The sequence below is a fragment of the Crocuta crocuta genome, unplaced genomic scaffold (genome assembly GCF_008692635.1).
Source record: "Crocuta crocuta isolate KB4526 unplaced genomic scaffold, BGI_CrCroc_1.0 scaffold264, whole genome shotgun sequence".
Lineage (NCBI taxonomy): Eukaryota > Metazoa > Chordata > Mammalia > Carnivora > Hyaenidae > Crocuta > Crocuta crocuta.
The window spans coordinates 683304-703712 of record NW_027529597.1 but is presented as its reverse complement, the minus strand read 5'-3'; the positions used below and the strand labels follow the sequence as shown (position 1 = coordinate 703712).

Here is a 20409-nt window from a genome sequence, read left to right as displayed (position 1 = left end):
GGTTAACTGGTAAGGACTTCAGAGCTATAGTGAACTCAATTCAGTTACACCTACACGGTGGTGGTTGATGGTAAGTGGGAGGCACCCCTATCCCCAGACTGACCCTGAGGCATCGCTGAAGGAGGTGGAGCCCCAGGTTGAGCCGAAGCATCAGCTGGCTCCAATGGTTGGAGACACTTCCGTTCCTGGTCCAGGGAGGGAGAGCACCACCTTCCCCTGGGTAGACTATAAACCACGTGACCTGTGATGGCAAATGGAGCACTCCTGCATCATGTACAGCACTAGCATGCTCGGCACCGATGAGGAAGTGCACTCCAAGAAGCTCATGTAGCCCTGGAGACCACACCTCATATGCAGATGAACCCTGCTCTAGCCTCATGAAGCCTGAGGTCACGGAGCTCACAGAGGCGGCTCTGGAGGAGCTCCTCCACTGCAGCTGGGCACTGGACAAGAAGGATGTGGGGCTGCTGCAGACCACGGGGCAGGGGGTGTTCAGAGACACTGGGCGATGACGGAGACAACAAAGTCGCCCTTAAGTGCATTAAGGGTGATGCCACTGCCCAGGCCTTCCCAACTTGCATTCTCAGTTACCCCACAGCTTGGCCACAGCCAGCAGGCACTGCCTCTGGGAATGATCCATAGAAGAGAAAGGTGGGCACTATATCTGTAGTCCTTAAGTATGTGGCCAAGGGAGCCTGGTAGATTATCTGCCTGGCAGATGGTTTCCTCAAGTTCTCACTAGAACCCTGCAAGGCCAAGAAAGCCCAGGAGGACAATTACTTTGTGCCCTGGGACCAGGCTGCTGCAATGTACAGGTGTCCCAGGACAGTAGCGCCAAGGTCAGTGACTTTTCATCTCACTCAAAAGGCCTCTAGCAGGCAGGATCCAGGCAAGCTTCAGATCAGGTGGACAGTCCCTGAGGCCGTGAGAGAGAAGAAATTCTCCATCAAGTCCAGCGTGTAGAGTTTTAGAATCTTTCTTTGGGAAATCTACTTCTTTGAGTGAGTGCCTTGTCCACGAATTCTGCTGAAGAACCTCGTCCCTCAGGTGAAGAAGGGCTATGAGATGGATACCCCTTAGGGCTGCCCACCTGCTGTGAAGAAATTTAGGAAGAACTGCAGGAACCTGGACTCTGCCCCTCCACCCCCCTTGCTATGTGGGCAGCTCCAGCGCATCAAAACCCACAGACAGATTCTGTGACTGCTAACTTCCACCCTGGTCATGGCCCTGTGGGGACTGAACTTGGATAGATTGGGGCCTGGTGCCCCCACTCACTGGGCCCAAAGCTGAACTGAGCCAAGAGGAACAGTGGGCCTCTTTCCTCTGTCTCGGCCTGTGCACCCTCTGGCCTTCACCCCAGACCCCACCTAAACCTGGCACTTTCTCTTACAGACCTACTTGTGGGGCTTCAAGACGCCAAGAAAAGAGGAGGTAGACACCTCCTACTATGGTCAGGCTTCCTTTAGCCTCTCATCTGGCCTTAGAGTTTTGTTCCTTTCCTTTTTGGGGATTTTTATTTTTAATGGGTTTTTATCATAATTCTCATTATTAAGTTTCAAAACGAGAAAGAAAATACCCAGGAAATGGGAATTTTATAAGAAACACAAATCCTATTTTTCCTGTTCTGCCCACAAAGGTTGGGGAAAGGAGGCTTCTCTCTAGGAACCCATCGCTGGAGACTTGTTCTCCATTCTGTGATCTCTGCTGGGTGATGCCTCAGCCTCTGCCTTTTGCACTTGACAGTGTTACACTGTTTATGTATATTCAAGGCAGACATATGCCAAGGTCATGTGCCACTGTGGTCCACCCACCTTCCTTGCGAGGCGGAATTGTGATAAACCACTCCATAAGGGAGAAGAAAGTACGCAAATACACATAATATCAGGATATACGCTGGCATCCATAATTAGCATGCAAATGTTATTTGTTGGCATTATTAGAGTAATAGTGATAATCAGAATTGTACTATCTTAAAGATTTTTGATATATATTAGGCAAACCAAATATACATTTTTACCAGAACCTGTTTTCTGGCACGTTTCTCTTGACAGTACAGGCCTCAACACCTGTATCAGGTGAAAGAGCAGTGAAATTCTTCACTGTGACTATGGCCTGAGAATCATGAATACAGCATTGATGTTGACAGGAAGGAATTTGGAATTAGAAAACCTGGGTTTGAGTCCTATTTAAATCCCTTAGTAGACTGAGACTTTAGCTATGAGCTTAATGTATCTGAAGCCCAGTTTCCTCCCAAGCAGAAAAGGCAATCATAAACCTTTTCTGAGCACTATGTAAGAAAATAGGTTACACTCTTGAACTAGTTAGTGCCTTGCCCAAAGTGACTTCACCCCTGATTGTAGTTATTATGAAGTCACTGATACAGTCTATGAAATGATGATGCCCAATGAAGGCTTGTCTAGATAGGTCATGGGGTGAGAATCATACATCAGTTAAATGAGGGATTTAATTTAAAAGGAAAAGCAAGCTTGCAATCCTCAGATTATTTGGGATTTGGAGTAGGAATTCTGCTAACTAAAATTCTGTATGGTTACAAAATCTGAATTTGGAATCAGAAAGATGGAGTTTTGAATCTGTTAGATAAGTTACTTATGTGTTTACCACTTAGTTTCCTAGTCTAAATAGAGATTCATGTGTTTTAATGAACATATATCGAGTGCTTATCGTGTGCTAGATATTTTTCTCATCATTAAATATTAAGAGGATGTAATAGATGACATATATTGAATTCTTAGTGTAGTTCCAATCAAATGCAAAGCTGCTTCCCATATTTAGTGGCCGTTTTTTGAAATTCATTAATTACCATATAGATATTTAAGACCTCATTATATTAGGATTGTGCATTTCCTCATATATCATATGTCCAATTCTGGCAGAGGCAATGCCCACAAATGACAATGTGCATAATGCCTTCATGTTTGAAATATACCTCATATCTAAAGTAAATTTTAGCTCACACCATCTTGATGTTAAATCACCATTTAAGATGATATACAATTATACAGCAAATACTTTAGCATTGCACAATATTATACCTTAATACCACTTGGGAGAAATTATCAGGCTTACAATGCTCTTAAGTCTGATATTACACGGGGCAGCTTTCTCATGGCTACTTGTAAGTCTAATCACTCTTGGAAGTCATTTTAATTTTTAAATATCAAAATGTACTTAAAAATTCCACATATATAAATCATTTTGAAAGCCCTTGGAAAGAAAAAAAAATCCAACTATTTTTGATATGTAGACTAGCTTCAGTCCCAAAAGACCATCAATTAGGAGAAATTTGGACATTATTTTTCCTTTGACTATTAAAACTATTTGATGACGTGCCCTAAACAAAGCATCTTAATCAAAATATATAAAAACTTATTAAAAGAGTCACATCCTTAGATTTTATGATTTTAATTTTGATTCTCTGACAATGACCCACTTGGAAATAGTGAACATAATTTATTTTTCTAGGAAACAATATCCATATAGTCTTAGGAAAGACCATGTTTCAATATTTGTGAATACTGCTCTGGATTCACACTATGCTTACATCTTTTCTTTTACTGTCTGTCAAGAATGTACAAACAGGACACCTGGTGACTCAGTCAGTTGAGAGTCTGCCTTTGTCTCAGGTCATGATCTTGTGGTTCACGAGTTTGAGCCCTGACTTGGGCTCTGTGCTGGTAAGTGCAGAGCCTGCTTGGGATTCTCTCTCTCCCTCTCTCTTTGCTCTTCTCCCTACTCTCTCTTTCTCTCTCTCTCTCTCAAAATAAAAAAAAAATAATAAAACTTGTTAAAAAATGTTTAAAAAAACGTACAACCACCCCAAAAACAAAGAACCTTCTTTTAGCTTTTTATAACCTGCTCTATTATGATTTTAGTTTTCTATTCTGTTTTTATTTTGCTTAACTAAGCAAAATCCTAAATTCAGGATTGCAGGACAATTGTTTCATATGAAATTCCCACCCATTGAGTATATCCATGTTTTCTAATTTAAAAAAAATTAATATTTGTTTATTTTTGAGAGCAAGAAAGACGGAATGCAAGCAGGGGAGGGGTAGAGAGAGAGGAGACACAGAGTCTAAAACAGGCTCCAGGCTCTGAGCTATCAGCACAGGGCCCAATGAGGGGCTCAAACTAGGGGAACAGGCAGATCATGACCAGAAGTAATGATGAGAGCTGAAGTCAGATGTCTAACCAACTGAGTCACCCAGACACCCATGTGTTTTCTAATTTTTACACATTAGAGTTGTTTTGCATACTTTGTGCGTGTCTGTGTGTTAAGTTTGTACGTTAACATTGGGAACTTTCTTAGAACCTATTCCTTGTCATTATTTCCAAAGCACATTCTATGCACTGTTTAACCTTAAAGTGGGGCCTGCCTTCATTCAAATGTTGATCACCAAATGAAGCACTTTGAAAATATTTAAAAACTTACAATTTGCCAGTTCCAGAATTATTATTATTCTCAGCCTTCTATTCACATTGCACAATTAAATGTAAAAGTCTGTGTGAGATCATTCATACAAGTCTATAAGAACTTGTCTTTATTGTTGTTTATGAAAGCTTTAATTTTGTATGCTTCTAAGACCCAGAATTATGAGCCTAAGAATGAAAACTATTTAATAGAAATGTAAAGTAACAACCATTTCACCAAAATCTCATTTTAGTTTTTATTTTCTTTTTATTCCCTAATACTTTTGTAAACACTCACATCATCTCTGCATCATCATGGCAGAATTAGAAGTAATAAAAAAAATAGTAATCAAACATATTCACTTTGAAACATGAGGACTATTACTTCTGGGTTTCCATCATTAACTGTAGCCCATTATCAGTCACTTGAGTTAAGACACAAGTGGAAGAAATACTGCCTTTTTGGTGCTCTACAAAGCCAAGCATTGTGCTAGGTTGTTTAAATACATTTTGTTATGTTATCTTAATCACAACACTCAGAAGTATATGAAGCCAGATATCATCCAAAGTTAGCGTCCAAAGATATCATCGAAAGTTACCCTACTCTTTTTATTAACTGCTCATATTCCATTTACTTGCTAAAAGAATTCCATTACTTTCCCCAATGTTTCTGTGACTATTCAGGGCTTATATTCTCATGATCGACTTTGCTATGATTTTCTATTAATACGAAATCCATGACCAAATTCTCATTTGACCTTTTCTGACTCTTCCTTTCTTACTTCTTTGTGAAATCTAAAGCTATAGTTTTCCAAACTTTCTTGATTTTTTTCCCCCAAATACTACTCACACAAATGGTAGTGCTAAATTTTGCTGAAGACTTGGCTTTTACAGCAAGGGACTTGTACAAAACAACACAGATATTCTGCACAAAAGAAAGACAGTAAGACAATTTCAAGTGGGAGAGTTTTATCAAACATTTTTTAAACTTCTATTTTCACAGGAGACCCTTAGGACCAACAGAGGGAATTTCTCACTAGCTGCTTATAAGGAACATTATATCTTGTTCAATTCTGCTTTCTCAGTGCTGATAATTGTGCCTGGCACATGATATGGACCCAATACCTAATGAAAAAATGGGTAGATTTTCCACCTAAACTCTATTTACCTCCCACTATGATGTCCCTTTATTACTCAGAATTCATCCTAAATCCCTCCCTTCCGTAGTCACACTTCTCTTCATTAAAATCTCTAATTGGGGCACCTGGGTAGCTCAGTCTGGTTAAGCTTCTGACTTCAGCTCAGGTCATGATTTTGCTGTTGGTGAGTTCAAGCCCCGCATCAGGCTCTGTACTGACAGCTCAGAGCCTGGAGGCTGCTTCAGATTCTGTGTCTTTCTCTCTCTGCCCCTCCCTCCCTCTCTCTCTCTCTCAAAAATAAATAAGCATAAAAAAATCTTTAAAAAATAATAAAATAAAATCTCGAATAGTTTCTCACTTCAATTATAAAGCAATTCAGCTCTTGCTTTGTCTGCAGTCATGCATTGAAAGCCAAACTTCCACAACCAGAATGACCCACCTGAAGCTTTCTGTTAAATATAATTCTCCTCCTTCTGTGCTTGCTCTGTGTGTGTGTGTGTGTGTGTGTGTGTGTGCACGCGCTCATATACAACCTTTACTAGGCTCATTCTACAAATCAAAGTAGACCAAACTAATCATTCAATAATATCAGCTATGTAGAAAGATTTCTGATTTTTTCAATAAACTTTGTTGTTTTGATTTCCATATTTTAATATTTAAATATTGGATACGGTAGTGTAGAAATTCAATAAAAATTCTCTGAAGATTAGATTAGATTAATTGAGATTGGTTGATCTGCTTAAATAATATAAACTAGAGAGCAATTTTCTTCTGGAAGTTATTTGCTATCCATAGTTTCCTTCTTTGGTCTGTGATGTATATGTTTATTACATAGAAAACACATTATTGTTTAGAGTTTTATAAAATACCCATTTATGTTGCCATCACTTTCTGGTCAGTCAACCATTGCTACATTGTTATATTGTAAAACTATTGGATTTCTGTTGGGGCTTAGAACCATACATCCCATGAGATAGATATCTCTCAGATGTTGATCTTCCTCCTCTGTAAAAAACAGCTATCACTGAAGGCATTGCATACCTCACCATCCCAAGGATCAGTGCAGTAATTATTCAGAGTACTCTGAAAAATAATAATTTAATCTATTGTTGTTTTAAAAAATTATTTCTCAAACGTAAATGTAATGAAAGCAGATAATACCAAATTAGATACCAATCAGATAATACCAAAACGAAGATATTAAGTATTCATTTGATACACTTTAAAAAACCTTTTTAATGTTTATTTATTTTTGAGAGAAAGACAGAACATGAGCAGGAGAGGGACGGAGAGAGAGGGAGACACAGAATCTGAGGCAGGCTCCAGCACAGAGCCCAATGGGGGGCTTGAACTCACAAACCATGAGATCATGCCCTGAGCTGAAGTCAGATGCTCAACTGACTGAGTCACTCAGGTACCCGTCGTTTGATACACTTTTAATAAAAGAATGCAGATTCTCTTAAGAAGCTCTGGCCATTTCCTGTCTCCTTTAGACTTGATTTGCAAGGAAGTTCTAACACTGTTCTCAAGTATACTTCTAGGAAGTATAATCATGGTTTCATAAAATGCATTCCATTACCAATATCATAATTGTCTGATTAGATATTGTTAATGGGATACCATTTAGATATAAATGCTGGTCTACATCTACTAATATTATTACTAATGGTGATCTCATAATCAGTAAAATATATACCAATTATACAAACAACATTTTTAAACACAGGAGTGGTTTTCCAACTAATTCGGTTTTATGGTTCCTGTAAAGTTAAATGGGGAAAGAAAACAAACACATAAATGTCAGAAAAGTAAATTACATTTATGCCATTTTATTTCCACTAAAATGAGGTTTATTTTACTAGAAGCAGAACCAGTAAGATCATTAAAAAAAAAAAAAGGTGAAAATTTCTATGTTCTACTTTATACTTCAGAAGTAAACATATTTCTTCACCTTCTACGTTTTTACTTCAGCAACAATTACAGGTTCTGGACCAGCCTTAAGAAGCTCTTCTTCAAGAATAATAATTATAAATTACTACATCAGCATGCATTTTATTTATTATGTATGTATGTATTTACTTAGAATAGAAGTTCCTGTTGACTCTGATATCCCTGGTTTTCCCTTCTTCTTCTCAGGCTACCTCACTCTCCAAAAAACAGTACAGTCCTTGCCAAATAATTTTGATGACATAGTCTTCCTTTAAATAATGGATGACTTATTCTAATTTAAACAAGTACTTTATTTGTCTTGTAAATCTTCGACTTACTATGCTTCCCATTTATTTATTTTATCCAACTTAACCCTGAGATGTTCTAACTAGAAGAACTCACTAACATGTAAAATTTGGGGAAACAAATAAGACGGAAAACAAGTCGATATTATCTTAGTATCTTTATGTTTATATTTAAAAGTAGTAGAATTCGGGGCGCCTGGGTGGCTTAGTCGGTTAAGCATCTGACTTTCACTTGGATCATGATCTCGCGGTTCATGGGTTTGAGCCCCGCGTCAGGCTCTGTGCTGACTGCCAGCTCAGAGCCTGGAGGCTGTTTCAGTCTGTGACTCCCTCTCTCTCTGACCCTCCCCTGCTCACGCTGTCTCTCTCTCCTAGAAATAAATAAAACATTAGAAAAAAATAAAAAATAAAAGTAGTAGAATTCGTTGCATCAGCAGCAAATTAATCAGACGAGAATTTAACATAGGCATAAATCCCCCACCCCAGCCACATTCTGAAAAGAAAAGATATAATGGATTCCACAGAAAGCTGAGTCAGGATGCTACCCAATCATTGCCTTTAAATTAAATCTCTTTGGCACACTGCAAGAGAGAGATTAGGTTAAAAAAAAAATACAGACAGCGGCGGAATAATCCAAATGCATCTATTTTTGAGAAATGGCTGGCAAATTTGCAATCTGTCCTAGAAATCAAACCCTTCTTTCTCTTTTAATCCATAAGGCTTTCCCCTCTTCTTTCAGCTAGTGTCATATACAGGCCCAGTGGCAGTGAGAATGGACCCTCCCACAAGACCAACTTTGATTCTTCACTTTTTCCCAGATTTGGCTGGGAAATGCCATGTGAAGTGTCTGCCGGCTGTTATCACATTCCAACCTGCTGGCCACTTGCAAATACGATTTTGTTTAAGAGCCAGTTGATCCTCTGCTTCTGCTCTCAGAGAGAGAAAGTGCTCCCAGAGGCTCAAGCTGCTACCACACGAGGCCTTATGCTGCTAATACCAAGGAACAAAACTAATTCCATTTTTAAATTACGTATTAGACCAAGAGAGTAATAAAAGTGGTGGTATGAGAAGAATAGAGTATTAAAGGGCTACTAGAAAAGGTTTGCTGAAGACAAAATATTTCAAGACATTTTATAGAGAAGAATATTTAGAAAGGTGCTTCTCACTCAAACTGGTGAGCTCCCTCAACTCAGAGGGCTTGTAATACCCTATGATTACATGGCTTTAAGGTTGTCTCATTATTTATTATCTATTCCATCAGACTATGCTCTCCAGAACCTTGCCTGGGCTTGGCATCTAGTTAGCATCCAATAAATATTGATAGAACATGAATGAATGCATTATTAATGTTAACTTCATGACCACCTAAACTGCTATCTCTTGCTCTGAATTTTCCATATTTAATATTAAAAATGTATTTCATTTAAGTGAGGATATTGACTCTCCTTATGGCTCTCTGGAGTTCAAGGTTTTATGTTTCTTCTCTTAAAACACTTAAGCAGCTGTTGAAGAGGGGGAATGATTTTGAGCCCCTGTATACCTTTGGCTGATGAGAGAGCATAAGGCAAGCTGACAGGCCGCAAATACCCCACCACCCCAGGTGGGATATGTGTGATATTCCTCAGGCACTCCTGGCTGCCCAAGAACAAAGAAAAGGGGAAGACAAATGGTTAACTGATAGAGATCATAGTCCTATGGGACCTAAGTCTCTTTCACCTCTACATTGTGATGTGGGAAACCAAGACAGAAGGAAATGGCAGATAGAACTAAATTTCCTTACAATCCGCAGTCCCTGGACAAATACTTGAGGCTGGCAGACTGAAATGTTTCTCCAGGAACTCCTTACTATCTTAATGTTAATGCTTTGCAAGAGGGAAAAACAACCTTAGCTTGACAATAGCTAGGCCTTCAGTATCCTGGAAGTCTTCTTTAGCATATGAAAATCTCACTGGAAACTTCCCCCGGACATTACCTCCCCCATCCCCATAGTATGTAACCAGTTTCTCCACATGGTCCCAAGGCAGCTCTTCCTGCCCAAGAGTCCTGTCCCTGTGCTTCAATAAAATCACCTTTTTGCACCAAAGACATCTTCAAGAATTCTTTCTTGGTCATCAGCTCCCGACCTGATGAACCCCACTAACACCTCAAAAACACTTCATGATAATCTATGAATGTTTATGCTTATCAAGACACAGCGGTAGAGGAGAGCTTTTGATAGGAAAAAATCTGTTATAAGATGACTGACGTAACTGATAGTGAAATTCCTATCCCTGACAGAAGACTCCACCTCGGGGTTCTTCTTCCCATCAGCTCTCTGCAAGCGGGAGCCAAATTACTACTAATGTGAAATGCGGAAGTAACAGATTATAACTTGCTCCCTCTGCTTACCCTCTTGCTCTAGGGGTCAGACTTCTGGAGAGCAATCTCTGAGCCTGCCTCTGTGACATAAACGTCTTGCCTTCTGAGATCTCCCAGTGTCACTTGGTTTTTCTGCTGGATGAACCAGACGAATTTCTGTAACTCTGTTACTGGTATCTAAGGAGCAAAGAACAGAGATGCTCTAAACATTTTATCATGCATAAGAAAGTCCCTACAACAAAGAATTTTCTGGCTCAGAATGCCGATAAGGCTTGTAGCTGAGGTGCAGTGGTACAAGATCACCTGGCTCTGGGGCACCCAAGACTGGGTTCAGCCACTCACCTTACACAAAATCCAAAGGTAGAGAAACTACTAGCATTAGATAGACACGAGCAGGAGGGGGGAAAGGAGGATGGCAGATGGAAATTTCCAGGGACCACCCAGTCTCCCTTAGACCGACCCCTTTTGCAACTTAACATAGTCTGAAAAGCAGAAGATACAGGCCACAGCGATGTGCCCAACTTTGGAACGTAAATACTTAAGGAGGATCTTGTCCATTAATAAGCCCAAGTCATTTATAATATGATTATAATAACATTTGCATTGTGGCTTTGCCCCGCCCCGGGTTACACTTAGGTGCTCATGGGAAGATGGCAGACATAAACATGTTCAACACGTTGGAGGGGAAGAAACCAGGGCAGGTCCAGAGTGTGGTGAGACAATGACAAGGGGGAAGGAGGAGACCCAATAGATGGCTATTAAAAAACACTCTTCAGAATGCAAGGGGCTGCCACTCACCCTCCAATCAGTCCACTCCTTTGTCTCTGCTTTTGCTTTGCTAATTAAAACCTTTGCAGTTTTAACTCTTTATCGAGTCTCGTGACGGAATTCTTTCCTTCAAGAAGATAAGAACTGAGAAATTTTACAGTCCACTGTCTGGTAACAAAATAAGTGGAGTCGAAACAAGAAGGGAATTTATTTCAGTGAGGCCAACATCAGGAAGACAGCAGACTAGCATTGAAACGCCCAGAGTTCGAGAGACCCCAAAAACAGACCACCAGAGACCAGAGTCAAAGCCAATCGGCAAGGGTCGTTTATTTGCAGGTTCGAACCTGGACCTCCGCGCACTCGTCGCCGGTGACGCTGAGAGGCCCCGAACAAAGTCTTTGCAGCCTTTTTATAGACAGGAGTAAACAAGTCGTGGGGAGGGACAGGGGATCTCTATGGTTACAGGTTTGTCATTGGTTGATATTTAAATGTGAACATATACCACATTTGATTGGTTCCCGCCATCAGGTTTTTGGCGGGATCCAATTACAACATTTAGGATACCTTTGAATTCAACCAATCACAGAGCGAGCCTAGGGTCTTGTTCGGCGACTAACAGGTTAACTTTAACATTAGGTAACAGGGTCCTATCTATAGTTTCTATCTCCAGGCCTCTCCCTCAGTAATGTGGAGGGTGGTCGCTGGCCTTTCCTGATTGGGTGTTGCAAGGGTGGTTTCTCCTGCCTTGGGCAATGTGTAACTGCCTGATAGTTTCGGGAAAGCTGAAACTCAGCCTTAAGCAATGGTACAGAAGCGGAAGGAGCTAGTTAGGTTTTAGTTTCCCGTAGTGCAAGCACTTGTACAGAAGCAGAAAAGCTGGTTGAGTTTTTGGTTTAGTTTGTATCTGCAGTTTCCAGCCTTGACTCAGACCATAGGAATGTTCCTATTTTTTTTCTTTTTGATTAGCTGAACTGAGGGCGGTCTGAGGATGGCTTTAGCCTTGAACAGTCTGAGGCTTTTCCCGGGACTGGGACTGGGGCTACGTGCAGCCCGAGGTTTCTCTTAATGGAGGCCTTAATTTTTGGCTCTTCAGCATCTGCACCCCTGTCTCCTCAGTGCTGAAAATGCTTCCAGGTTTGTATAAGAAAAATGTGTGGCAAAGATGCGTTGGTACTTAAAGGTAGGAGGTGAAGGTCACATTAGCTATTGTCTTTTGGAGTCTATCAAGAACGATATCTTGCTGCCTCTGGGCAGTCCTTACTGCTTTAGGGGGTAGTTTGGGTGCCATCAGCAGTGCTTTGCCAGCAGAGCCTTCTTCCTGAGCCAAGAGATAAGCTGGGAAGAACCCAACTAGAATCTTTGAGATCAAATGAAGGCAGAGGAAATCCTCTTTCTTGTTGAGATTGGCAAATATGCCTTAAAAACTCTGTTCTTTTCCGACAACGAGTTTTGGGCTTTCTCGGGGATTTTTCTGAGTTAAAGCTGTGATGTCTGCACACCCTAGACCACATGACGAACATTGGTCTTTCTCTTTCATGTCACCCTCTGTGCCTGTTGCCACGTATTCAGGTAATTGCCTGCAGCCAAAGATCAATAATGTTACAACATAGAGCAAATTGGCACACAGACTAAGGTTGTCCCCATTTATTTTCTAGACTTTATCTCAGGGAGAAATGTGCCTTGAGGAAAGAGCTGCATATGCCCCTCCACTTTGTCTCTTTATCAAGAGCAAAACTTCCTCTTTCCATTGTTCTGAAAATAAGCTTTTAAGATGCAAATGTACTTCATCAAAGTTCTGAATTCCCACCTATATGTATGCCCATGAGCCTGCACACCCACCCATGTAAACTCTACACATATGTTTTCCTCTGCTGTTACTCTGGAAAATCTAAAGCCGAATTCTAGAATGCAAGACACATTTGAGTTTTTCCTTCCAGGCTTTTTTTTTTTTTTTTGGATGGCCGGTTAAGTGACAAATTAGGAACATAATGTGAATAAAGCAAAACATTAGGTCTTTCCCTCTGCCTAATTGTTTGCTCTGCATTTAAAAGACCTAAAGTAGAGAAAATGAATCAGCTTTTGGTATCCAATGAGGTATACATAAGTAACTTTCTGTTCTACACCATGTGTGATTACTCAGACAAAGCTAAATAAATGTAAAAAAGATAAAATCATTTAAAAGCCAGAAATCAGTGACCTGTTTCCTTGATTCTTCCTCCTGAACCGCCACCTTCTTGCAGACTGGAAGAGCTGGCTTCCAAGGCTACAGAGATGAACTGCTCTAAATTATTTTCTGTATTATTTTCTTGCTGCATCCAACATTGATTTCTCTAGGCTAGAAGTTAATCATAGGGTTGGCCTAGTTTCTGATCTTACTTCTATCTTGAGACCACAAAGCCAGTTGTTACATTTTGGCCTTTCTCTAACTTGCTGTTACTTAATCCAAATCTTACATCAGCACTTCCCACTATAAAAGGCAACCCAGAAACCAGCTACCAGTCTAAGATATTTCTCAAATATCTACCTTGTTTGGATCAACAGCTCTTAGTCACACTTTATGTTTTGTAACATTACCTACGTATTCTGATTCTAGTAATAGAAACAATGACTCAACTCTTCACTGCAATTAGTATCTCTGCTTAAAATTCTAAAAACACTCATAAAACCCTTATTCATTAAAGTCTGTATCAGTGAATATCTACTAAGTGTCCTTGATGTGTCAGACTTAGGGTTGGGCAAAATGAAGATCGATGAATGAACAGAGGAAAGTTTACTTCTAACTAAATAAAACAGGACCGTATTAGCAGAGGAAACGAAGTTGGATCAGTGTAAGTTTATTAATATGGGCTTACTAAGCAGAGATTCTGCATTTAACATCGTAGCCCCAAGAGTAGGAAAAGGCTCTAACAGTTTGGCTGTTTGGCTGAAGCAAGGCCCCAAGAGTGGCCCCTAAAGAGTGAGTTGAAAATGCCAGTCATGTATTGGTTTAATGTAGTATAAGGTAGTCAGAGGCTTAGAGAGATTGGGATGTCAGAGAGGATTTGTCACTCAAGTCCTATTCATATCTCCATGGTTCTCACCCCTGCTACACTGCCTTCTTTCTCCTAGCCAGCATTTATCTGTGGTTTCTTGGGGGCATTCCCTATGATCACTCAACAGAGGAAAAGGAGACTCGAACTCTTTCTATAGATAGTACTGCCTGACATGCAGGAGCCACCCTAAAGTGGAAAACTCTAGCACTCTAGCATTTCTAGAGACTAGAAAGACTCTAGGGACATCCCTGGAGGACAGTGGTGAAGGAAAATCCTCTTAGTGAGCAGAATTTTGAATGGTTGCTCACTTTGCTTAGAAGGAGAAATGGCCAAATGCATGAGTATTTATTAGTTCATGGTCTGTGGGCAATGGTTTGGCTAGATGGTCAGGGACTTGGAGGGAAGATGATTAAAAAAATAGTTAACAAGGGAAGTTGGGAAGAATGGGTAAAGCAGATGGCCCTCCTTAATATGTGTGGTCCTCAACCAATCAGTTGACTGCTCAGACGGAACAAAAAACCTGACCCTCCTAAGAAGAGAGAGCTTCTCCTGTCTGACTGTTTGAGCCGACATACTAGTTTTTAATTACCTTCAATCTCAAACTGAAACATTCGGGATCCTTGGTTCTGGATCCTGCTGGTTTGGGGACATGAACTAAACCATTGACACTACTGGGTCTCTCTAGCTTGCCAACTGCATATTTTAGGATTTCTCAACTTCCTTAATCTTTTATCTCCTAAGAATGTGGGAAAATATACTAAGCAAAACAGAGGACATGGTGCCTGTCCACTGGGTACTCACAATCTAAGAACTTCATAGATCATTCCTGCACATAACATAAATTATGTCTGACACTGGTTTTAACCATCCCCTTATATCTGAATTTAGAGCTTATTTTTCATCCTTCATTTTGTGTTTACACTTTCTTTTTTTTCCTTCTTTTCTGTTCCTTTCTTTATTTTTATTTGCTACAGTATGTCCATGTTGAGAATCTATGATGAGCAATACATAGTGCTAAGGACTGTGCTGCGTATAGGATTAAAGTGACTCTGCCTCTCCTTCAATGACTTCAAAGGGATCTGCTAAATGACAGTGCTAGAATATGAAGAAAGAATAATTTTAGTAAAGGGGGATGTATGAGGGAAGGCTTCAGGGAGAATGAGATTTTTTTTACGTGATCCTTTAAAGGAAGCAACTGTCCACAGGCAAATAGTTATAATGCCCTACTGAGCTGATGGTTCAAACTAAACACTGATTTAAGAATGCCCAATGAGTTTATTGAAGGTGAAATTTTTTGGCCCCATGTGGTCAGGCTAAGATCTCTGCTTTAGGAAAAATTACTAACAGTGAGTTCAGGAAGAACCTAGAACGGTATACTGAGATATTTAGGGACTATATTTCTTATAGCAGTAGGACATGACATAAATAAGTATAGATATGTAAATATTGGAGCCATAAATTATTTACAGAAATGATATTGGAAAATGGAAACTCTAAACCACTTTTCAGGTCCTGTTTCATTCCCTGATAGATTTGGGTTTCTATTGAGCTATAAAAACAAAACATTTTCACGCTGTGTTTATTATGGAAAACCTCTCTGTCCTGGTTAAATGATTTTAGTTTTCAACAACTTCAGATGACAGACTGTAATTTTGCCTTTCAAGCCAACTTATATTGTCTTTTTTTAAGGAAAATCACCTAGATTTGTCATGCCTGTTGCAAATTACTTCAGAATGTGCCTCCTATCTCAGTATGTAATTCATGATTGATACTTCATTTATTTAGCTGTTTTTTAACCAAAAAGTTTTCAAGGTATATTAAGAAAAGTGGATCAATATATCATCAGAGTCCTTGGAAAATCCACTCCTTCAGAGACATTTTTAGTAGGTATTCATGAACTTTTTGTTTCTTTTGAGGACAAATACTAAAAGCTACTTTCAAAGTTATAAATATTTTAGGTTATTTAAGTAAAGTCGAGAAGTTATAATTTTTAATGAAAACTTCAATACCCTGAATTACTCTATAGAAGGTATCATTTTATTGCTCTTTCATGACTTTGAAAATAAACCGACTATAAATAAAATTAAGTTACCTGACTAGGCTACCTTTATATTCCCTTCCATCTCTAAGTTTCTATGATTCAACATTTCCAAAATGATAGCTCCTTTACAAAAATTCTTTTAGCAAATGTTAACATCAATAAACATGGAATTCATGTAGGTTTCTTCCTGCAACTCTAAGCTTACTCTTAGTCACTGAATGAGGTTTCAGAAGAGCTTTGTCCCACAAAAGTCCAGGGATGTACATTTTTATAGATAATTTTCTCTGATTCTTTAGTAATCATATTTGAAAAAAAATAACTTGAAGTTATCTTCACTTAAGAGTCCTCCTTCAGGGAGCCTGGATTTCTTAGTCGGTTAAGCACCTGAATTTAGCTCAGGTCATTATCTCACAGCTCCTGAGTTCGAGCCCCATGTCAGCCTCTGTGCTGACAGCTCAGACCCAGAAGCTTGCTTTGGATTCTGTGTCTCCATCCTCGCTGTCCCTCCCCTGCTTGAGCTCTGTCTCTGTCTCTCTCTCTCTCAAAAATAAATATGCATTACAATTTTTTAAAAAAGAGTCATCCTTCAAAACAATTAAAGGCAGTAAAATGCAGTAGTTATAAAACAATATGTTTTGGAGTCGGATGATGTGGGAATGTATTGCTTTAGTTCCTGGCAACAACTTACTTGATCTCTGATGTGTTACTTAACCTTTTCACACGTCAGTTTTATAAACTATGAAGCAGAGAAAAAAAGTAATATCCCTATTGCATTGTTTCATGAATTAAAAGTGATAATAAATCCAGATCATTTAATACAGTGCCTGGCACAGGGCCCATGATCTATAAATTGTGGCTATCACACTTAATAAAAATATTAAAAACTTAGAGAAGCACCTCTGACATTTTAAAGAAGATATTTTGTTACTCTGTAGTTTGTTGTTTCTATACTTATATTTTGCATATGATAAATATATCATACATGTTTTTTAACAAGTAATTTATCCTCTTTTAAGTTTTGGCATTGAGTCAATGATAAATTCTACTTCATTTACACAATCATGTTTCTTCTATTGTATTTCCCATCTTTCTTTCTTAGGCTCTTATGCCAGTTTTTAGACATGGCTACAAATTCTTTGACACTTCTCCCTTCCTCTTAAATTTAGGAAGGCTTATACTACTTTAACCAAAAAATTACAGTGCTGCTGAGTAACTTTCAAAACTGACCAAAAGTATACGCAGTTCCTGCTTTGTTCTTCGGGACAGTCTATCTGACTGTGAATCACCAGGGTGAGACTTTTAACTGCTCTGATGCCTCCATGCTGATACTTAGGTTCCAGGTGAGTGCCATTATTTAGCCATCACTAAGGTGTCAAGTATGCAAGGAAAGCATGGTCAGCTGACCCACAATATAGATTAAACAAAATAACCACTCTCAATGCCATGTAGAGTCAGAGGATTGGACAGCTGACTCCTGGCAAATTCCTGAACCATGCAATCATAATGTTTAGTAATTGGTTACCACCTGAGACTCTAAGTTTGGATACTTTGTAATGTAGCAGCAATAGTTAACTAGAATGAGTACATTATTAGCATTTGCCCTTTACATATCCACCATTTTGATCCCAAAATCTTTGGCACTTGCTGAAAATAATGGACCTCATAATGAGGTATTTGCACATATGTCTGGAGAAGAGACCTTTCATTTTAGGGAACAGGTAATAATGTTATAACTCGAGAAACGATTACAAGTACAATTATTTGCAGGCTAATTTCTACCCCTATGGCTAACTGTATGCAGAAGATTGAAATGAAAAATTGAATGCCTATTAGAAACTCCTTGAAAATGTATTTCTTTATTACTCTGTACAAGTTTGGGTGATTTGTGTCCATTTATATCACAAGACATTATTCAGAGTAGAATTCACGTTCCTGGTACTCTAAGCTAAAATTGTGCCATTAATTTATCTTTGCATAAAATTATTTATGTTTTCATATTTTATTTTTTATCCTTGGCTTTGATGTACTACTAACATACCCTTTGGCTTCTTAAGTGTGTCTAAATGTGACAACTCCATTATATTGCATAATGGAAAAACACTTGCTAAAAGAAAAAAGTGTAAGTTACATTTTTTTAATGTACACTATATGTTTATTACAGATAAATGGAAAATTGGTATGGCCTAAAGGAAAATATAATAATTTGAATTACTATAACCCAAACACAAGAAAAAAATAAATATGTATCTTTATACCTTTATAAAAATAATATATATCATATACCTGTGTGATATATTACAAAGATGGTTTACTTCTACATATTCTTTATTTATATACCAATACGTTAAGAACAGTAATGCATGCTAAACAAAGATGGGTAGCATTTTTAATCTTCACATGTTTTTTCCTTAAATCACTTGACCTATTATTGTTATACATATACGTGGTTCTTATGTTTTTACTACTATAAACAATATAGTTTGTTTGAAGAGCAAAGAAAGTCATGTATCTTTTTGTGCACTTCTTCAGTTATATTTTTATGGATGTGTTTCTAGAGGTAGAAGGTATAGATCAAGATTTATAAATATGTTGAGTAAGAGATGCCTGCTGCCACATAAAGAGAGGGTAGTTTTATTTTTTAATTGTTGCCTTTTATTGCATTTTATCTTATTATTCTAAGAGAGAGCTGGAGAGGCAGAGAGATGGAGAGAATCCCGAGCAAGCTTCACATTGTCAGCACAGAACCCAATGTGGGGCTTGAACTCAAGAACGTCGACATCATGACCGAAGCTGAGACCAAGAGTTTGACACTTAACTGACGGAGCTACCCAGGTGCCCCAATACAGTGCCGTATTTTAAGTGGTCAGTATCATAGGGGAAAAATATATATAGTGCTTAAATTAAAGAGAAGAAAACACTCAGTAACATCTATAAAAAAAGTAATTTCTTCACTTAACAATTTTGTTTGAAAGAAAGTTGAATATATATTCAGGTTCATCATGATAATTGTTTAACTTCTCAATGAAGACATGTCAGCAATAAATAGCACCAAAAAGGCAGGGAGCAAAGAAATGTTGGGACTTGCACCACTTTTCTTTGGATCCCTGAGAATAATTATTAGAATTTCACATCACAAAATAGATGTTGCTACCATCTGTAGAAATCAGACAAACAAATGATTGCCAGTTCTTGGGGATGAGAGGATAGTGAGCTGGGTGGTCACAAGGGCAGTTTCTGCACCCGGAGCTGTATCAGACAGTCTCATCTCTCAACTACTTTGTTCTCACTAATTCTTATGCACCTAGTGATTTAGTCAAAACACAAAAGAACTCTATCACAGTGTTGCTATGAGTTAAGCTTAAGAACTATGTAGAATAAACCTGAAGAGTTTGAACACATACACACATGTCTGCTCACTTACTATAGGACACTAAAATGTTGCTAAAATTTACCTCACTTTAGCTTCTCTTCATAGTTAAAAAACAAGTTGCTACTTTGAAAATTTTTAAACATGATTAGTGTCTAAAAATTAAAAATGGAAACATTTTTAAAACTAGTGGAAAGTGGATTATGAAAGGTATTTGGGCACCTGGGCGACTCAGTTGGTTAAGCATCCAACTCTTGATATTGGCTTGAGTCATAATCTCACGGTTCATGGGTTTAAGCCCTGTATTGGGATCTGTGCTGACAGTGTGGAGCCCCTATCCCACTGTGCTCTTTCCTTCTCTCAAAATAAATAAATAAACTTTAAAAAATTAGAATTATGAAAGATATATAAAAAGAATCACATACTTCTCATTTGAGAAGTAATAAATACGACAAAGAAAAGAAAAAAGCAATAATGCCTTTAAAATAAAAAAAAATTCCTTTAATATAAAGAACACATAAAAAGGAAAATTATGTGCTAAGAAAATATTTATAAACACATAAAAAATAAATAGCTAATATCTATATTATTGTTACCTGAAAAGGAAATGAATCATCCAATGAAGAAGAAAGATGTTTGTAGAGTTGGATACACTTGCTACTTTGTGTTTCTCTATATTGTCAAAATGTTGGGATGGTTGTTATTAATTTTGTAAGTTAATAGTAAAGGACTTAAAATTCTTAGTTATTAAAATAATTTTACCTTTTTATATTAAAGCATTAAACATGTTTAAAAGTCTCTGATCCAAGTGATGAAAAGGATCAAGATTATTACTAAACAATGCACTTGAAATTGAAATGATATATAAAGATCTTGAACATGAATAAATATCATTTTAAACAACACTGAAACATTAATTTATTAACCCTGAATTTTAGAATCATATAAAAACTTGAGAAGTATTAGAATACATTTTTATAAACAGGATTTTTTATGGACAAAAAATACAATTAATTTAATAATCATAAGAGGTTTACTACCC

At 38.2% G+C, this 20409-nt stretch overlaps 1 pseudogene; it reads left to right on the top strand.

Moving 5' to 3' along the window:
- Window positions 1–299: 299 nt before the first annotated feature.
- On the top strand, window positions 300–1200 carry LOC144229738 (tyrosine-protein kinase CSK pseudogene; annotated as a pseudogene).
- Window positions 1201–20409: the final 19209 nt, after the last annotated feature.